We start from the raw sequence: 6,290 nt of genomic DNA, 5'->3' as shown, positions 1-6,290 counted from the left end.
TATTTAACGCGTTTTTAAACAAGTGAAAAACGACTGTTTACAAAAACGCATGACTTGTACAGCAATAAACAAATTTCACCTTTCCAACATGCAATCGTCTCTAAAAAGTAAGTACTTCAATTTTATTTAATTGGTGAATCATGATTTTATTGATTGTAATTTACAAGAACATGTAAAGTTGACAAAAAACTTCTCGAAGAAAAAACGTTAAATAATATAATTTGATAAGCATAAAAAATGTTCCAATGTGTTCCACCGAGATATTTAGTTTGAGATAATAATTAAGCTTTTTCCTATTACTTGTCAAAAATCCAGCTGCGGATAGTTGCGGATAGCTGGGGTTTTGGTTTAATCTCAATTTTTATCTCAAGCTGCAGGGGTGCCGTTCGATACGATACTTTCTCGTAATTGACTTTGGTTCGGAATGCGATACATTTACTCGAGATCGTGTTGGGTTTCCGATACTTCTTCGCCAGAAGTCTGTCTGTGACGATAGCAATCCACGTTGGCGTGAAATGAAAAACGAGGTTGAAAATGACATTTAGGACGAAATAATGCACCGATTTTAGATTATTTTATATTTTTAATTCAGGTATAAATTTCCTAGAAAAAGCTCAGATTGGATTTCTTATTTCTTTATTTTGATGTGAATTCAAACAGCGAAAAGTGTAGATTTTTTACACTTCATGTATTATCTGAAAATCACTGAAAATCACCTTTCACACTAATGTTGAACAGACTTTTATACCACGAAAGGCGAAAAAATTATGTCAAAGTTGAGATTTTGAGGTTAGAGTGGTATAAATCTTTCTTATACTTCAAGTCACTTGGATTCAATGAACAGCGATATAAGAAAGAAGAAAAAAGTGTTAGCTTATGAAGCTAATTGTTATAATTAAATTTTATTGATACATAATCGAAATTAAGGAATATTTGTTCTCAAAGTATATTCCTGCTCTAACATGACTTGCTTTTATTGTTTGGGTGATACGTGGCCATCAAATTTTTTCTTGTGACCTTGCTGAAATTATATTTCCAATGATGTTTAATAATAAATTTGAATATGCATTAATATTCCTCTTTTTATGAACAGACTAGACATAAACAAATTCACTTTTTGGGCGTTTTTAAGCAAAAAGAAATAGTTTTTTCTGACTACGCTCAAATTTAAATGCCAAAGAGGTTTTCTGAGAAATGTTTGCTATACCTCAATATTTGTTTATTTTAAGAACTAATTCCATGAATAAATTCACTTGTGAGTTTCCAGAATCAACTCAGTTCCAAAGAGCCTGCAATCTTCATTTCAATCGACCTGACGTGCAGGATTAGCTGCCTCTTTGAAGGTCACTACAATACCCCGGTTAGAGCTGTGTGCAGCTAATCTACTTGTTAAACTGTATAGTGTCACCTCTCAAGCTCTGACATTTCAAATAGACAAGGTATACTTCTGGTCGGATTCCATAATTGTCATGTAAGGTAATTAATGAGACCCAAGGTACCTCAAAACGACATCCTAACGCGTTTGAGTGATTTAAAAAAATAAAAAAGGAACGTAGCTCACTGTCTTCGATTAATTAAAAATATCAGAGTCAATTAGAAGCATTTCCAAAAGAGTTCGATTTACTTTCAAAAAATAACAGAGTTAATTCCAAAAGTATTCTTTTAAAACTCAATCCATTTATCGACCATGGGGGAATTAAAGTAAGTGGGATATTGACTAATGCAAATCTACCAGTATCACAGAAACATCCGATTATACTTCCCAAAAATCAACACATTTCTAAAATTATTATTTGCGGTGAACACTTGGATCGCATGCATGCAAGAGTCAACGGGACATTTTATGGCGTTCGCGAAACCTTCTGGCCTATCGATGGGCGTAACAGCACGAGGCACATTGTTCGACAATGCGTTCGATATTGCAGAGCGAATCCATGCAAAATAAATTACTTAATGGGTAACTTGTCTAAAAAGCGGGTTTCATTCTCTCGACTGTTCACAAACGTGGGTGTGGAATATTGTGGTCCCTTTTTTATTGAGGAGCGTCGCCACCGTAATCGCGTAAAGGGAAAAACTTACGTTTGTGTCTTTATATGATTTTCCACGAAAGCAGTTTTCTTGGAACTCGCAAACGATTTGTCCTCGGAGGACTTTCTGGCCTATTTAAAAAGATTTTTCTCTCGTCAGACATTTTTTGAAAGAGAAGGTATTAGCTGGCACTTTATCCCTCCCCGAACTCCTCACTTCGGACGACTCTGGGAAGCTGCGATCAAGTCCTTTAAAAAGCATTCCATACGAATCGCAGGCAACGCTTTGCTAACCTTTGAACAGTTACATACGTATGTAGTTGAGATCGAGGTAAGATTGAATTCGCGCCCCTTAAGACCCCTATCCTCCGTTCCCAGCAACCTTCTCCCGTTAACCCCAGGTCCCTTCCTTATTGAAACCTCTCTGACGAGCTTTCCACAGAAAGGTTTGCGGAACATTCAACCGAATCGCTTAAACTGCTGGGAACTTGCTCAGAAAATGTGCCATAATTTTTGGGACAGATGGAAACGAGAATACCTCAACGAAATGATTTCACATAGCAAGTGGAAGGTATCCAATAATTAAGAAGACAGTAAGGTCGGAACCTTGGTGGTTATCAAGAAGGATAACCTCCCACCCATAAAGTGGAAACTGGGCCGCATAACAGCAGGCCATCCTGGCCAAGACCGGGCAATCCGAGTTGTCACTGTTAAAACTCAATCGGGCAGCTATAAAAGAGCATTAAAATTGTTATATCCTCTACCATATTAATAATTTTTCTTAGGCATGATAATGTATATTTGCTTTAATTTTATTGTATTTTTTGCCTACTGGATATCATTTATGTAATCTCTAGTTTCAAAATTGTACAGGTTTATCTTATTGTAAACACCACTTATGTGAATTTCTTCACCGATTTATTTTGATATTTATTGAACGCAAGGCATTCAAAGGGGGCCGGCATGTTACGTCGTAACAATTTCAAATTTTTTTTATTTCTAATTGTAAGATACTTCCAAAATTATAAACCCTGTTCAGATATTATATTTTCTTAATTTTATGGATGAACAGTTAATGTCTGCTTTATATTTTCAACCGTAACCAAGCGGATGTTCCGTAAGAGGCAATTCGGCTCTACAATCTTAAGAATTTGTACTTTCAAAAATTTCTTTCGAAATTTTCCTTTACTGGCCGAACGTGTTTACGGAGCAATGCCAAGGGTGACACTTTCTGAACGAAGGGCAAATACCATACACTCTTGCTTCCGTAACGAAAACTTGTCTTCCTCCTATGCATTTCCAATAAACATATTTTTATTGCTGTGTTAATAATTGAAGTATTTTATTCCTTAGATAAAGCAACCTACATCTTTTAATTTAATTTTATCAATTCTCTCCAAACAAGTTTTATCATTTAAGCTAAGTACATAATAGATCAAAAAATTGTTTGTTTGAAAATTTTAATAATTCTCTCGATGATTCATATTTTGGGTTCAAAAGAAATATTTCTAACAAAAAATTTAACCTTTTGATTTTCGGGTAAAAATTCGTTAAGAATTTAACCATGCTGTTGAAAATTCATATGTTTTGTTAAAAATTTGGCATTTTGGTGTAAAATTAACTATCTTGAGAGAAGACTCAACTAGTTGGTTGAAAATTGAAGTGCATTTTCGTGAATTCATTTTATTGATTACAAATTCAAGTTTTCTAAAATATTTTTGTATGAAAATTTATTTTATAAGCAAATTGTTTTTATTGAAAAAATTACCTACTTGTCTAAAATATCGTGTATTTTGTGAAGAATTAATATTTTCTTTGTAGAACATTGAAATGTCCTGGTTGAAAATGCAACTAGGGTAAGGTGGGGTAGCGCAGACTGGCAGGCCAAATCTGACTTTTCTTATATCATCGCTATTATTGAACAAGTTTAGTTCTACATTGCATTAAATAAATCTGTTTTATTATATAGTTTTACTCACTAAAATCTTGAAAACTGACGTATAATAAAAATTTTACAGAAAACATGGCCATTTGAAGGCAACCCCCGTCACTTGACTGAAAGCGAGAGTTTAATGTACTAATATTGAATAGTTTCTTCCATGTAGCCCACGAAATAAGTGGCTGCTATACATTGCCGATCATTTATCGACGAAATTTGTAAGACGAGTATCACCTAAGCACTTATACACTAATATTTTCGTCGGGCCTGCCCCCCTGGCCAGGCCTCAAATATTTATGAGATTTAATAATTTTTGACTTGAATTACGTGTAATAATTATAATTAAATTATGTTATATTGTTTCAGCTGTCAAAATATGAAAGGACCTCGCACTAAATGTATGGGAAAATGTCTTTCGGTGGATTTAGCTGAAACTTTGTAATTTTTAAGGTTATAAGTGCCGGATGAAATATCCGTTAAAAAAATCCAAAAAAAAATGGACAGTTTTAGCGCTATGCGGCGCAAAGCGCTCAAGATCAGTGAATAAAACCAATTACAACAGATTTTGTTACAAAAGCGATGTCAACATAGAAATCACGGTTCAGATCGCGGTCTGTCATATTTTCGCCTACACTGTTGACTCATTTAGCGCGCTTCTCAAAACGATCAAACGCTAAGCGCCCAAGATTTTAACTTGTCTAATTAATCACTTCTTTATAGACAGAAATGGTATCCAAAGTAACATTAGTAACTAGTGCGCACATCGATAATAACAGTGTACCCTTCGCCAGAGGGCTGAACGGTAAGGGCCCATGTTCAGCGAACAGAACCAATCCTAGTAGCTTTAGCGACACAAGCGAGTTCTGTAGACGAAACACGCATCAAGAAGTGGTCAGTAACATGTTTAGCCAAACCAATGACAATATGAGTCAACACCGTTCACTCATATAGCGCGCTTCTTAGAACGGACAAACGCTAAGCGCAAAAGATTCGAACTTGACTAAGAAATCACTTTTTCAAAGGCCTTTCACAAAAGAAATGGCAGACAAACATACCGTCGTCGATGGAAATAATGAGTGAATGCTGCATGATGATCGACTGTCACTGTTTAAAGCAAAAATCGAACGACTTCAGAATGAGCGAAGAAATGAAAGTAGGTCTAATGACTTAAAAAAAGTTGAAACCTCGGCATTCACTTATTATTATAATAAACATATATTAAACAGCATTCACTTATTATTTCCATTGACGATGGTATGCTTGTCATTTCTTTTGTGAAAGGTCTCGAGAGCGGATAGTAATTTTATTGGTAAGCTTAGGAAAAAAAAATCCTATTTGTTCCCTTCTGTATTAATTGTGTTGTATTTCTTATTCAGAGTTCGAGTTAATTGCTATGTGTGCGATAGAGTCTATCAACCAGGACAAATGGCTCGAATTGTTGGAAATAATAATCCTGATAGGAAAAACATTGCAATTTTTAGACGCCTTCAACTTCGAAGACCACCACTTGAAGTCGCCGATGAGAGTAGGTTATGTCTCAATTGCAATCAATCGATTCGCAATGAGATAGAGGAGCTCCAACGTGACCCAGGCTGTTTAAGACTGAATGTTTTTACACAAACAGGCAGACAAATGTGCATGTTCTGTAATGCTGATGTTAATACTCCAAGGCTTTCAATTGAATGTAGAGTTAATGCTTTTATTGTCATGGACGTTTTCATTCCAGAAGAAACAAGAGCATGCTTAAATCATTTGGATGAACATGGTTTCAACTTAGGCCCCTTGTTTTCTGGACTACAAGCGATTAATAAACCGTACAGGATTCCGGGACACCAGTTACTTCTGGTTTTGCAGCAACTTCGTAACGAAGCAAATGTTCATGCGGCCGCGGCGTTTAATAATGAGGATAGTTTCACTGATGAAGAGTTTGAAGCTATTGCTCCTGAAAAAAGGAACAATTTAGAGAATTGTATGCATTTTGTGATCCTATTCCGCAGTTACATGGACATGGTGCCAGATACGTGAGCAAAAAATATCTGCTGACTTTCCTGTGCAAAATGCGTCAAGGTCTTTCTGATGAATTTCTGAAAGTGATTTTTTATTATTCGAGCCAGCAAGCTACAAGCATGGCCATTTTTACTGTGAGAGAGTCTTTAATGCAGCGATTTTTTCCGTAACTTGGTAAAACCTGCTCTCATTGTTGCTCCAAACGGATACATACGTGAAATACGAGGGTAGTTCAATAAGTCCTTAGAATGAAGTATAAAAACAATTTTTTTTGGGTAAATTTTTTTTTATTTTTTAACATAATCTCCTTGGAGCTC

Source organism: Belonocnema kinseyi, chromosome 2 (assembly GCF_010883055.1).
Source record: "Belonocnema kinseyi isolate 2016_QV_RU_SX_M_011 chromosome 2, B_treatae_v1, whole genome shotgun sequence".
NCBI classification, from domain to species: Eukaryota; Metazoa; Arthropoda; class Insecta; order Hymenoptera; family Cynipidae; genus Belonocnema; species Belonocnema kinseyi.
The sequence above is the reverse complement of the archived record's forward strand: the minus strand, read 5'-3'. Positions refer to the sequence as shown.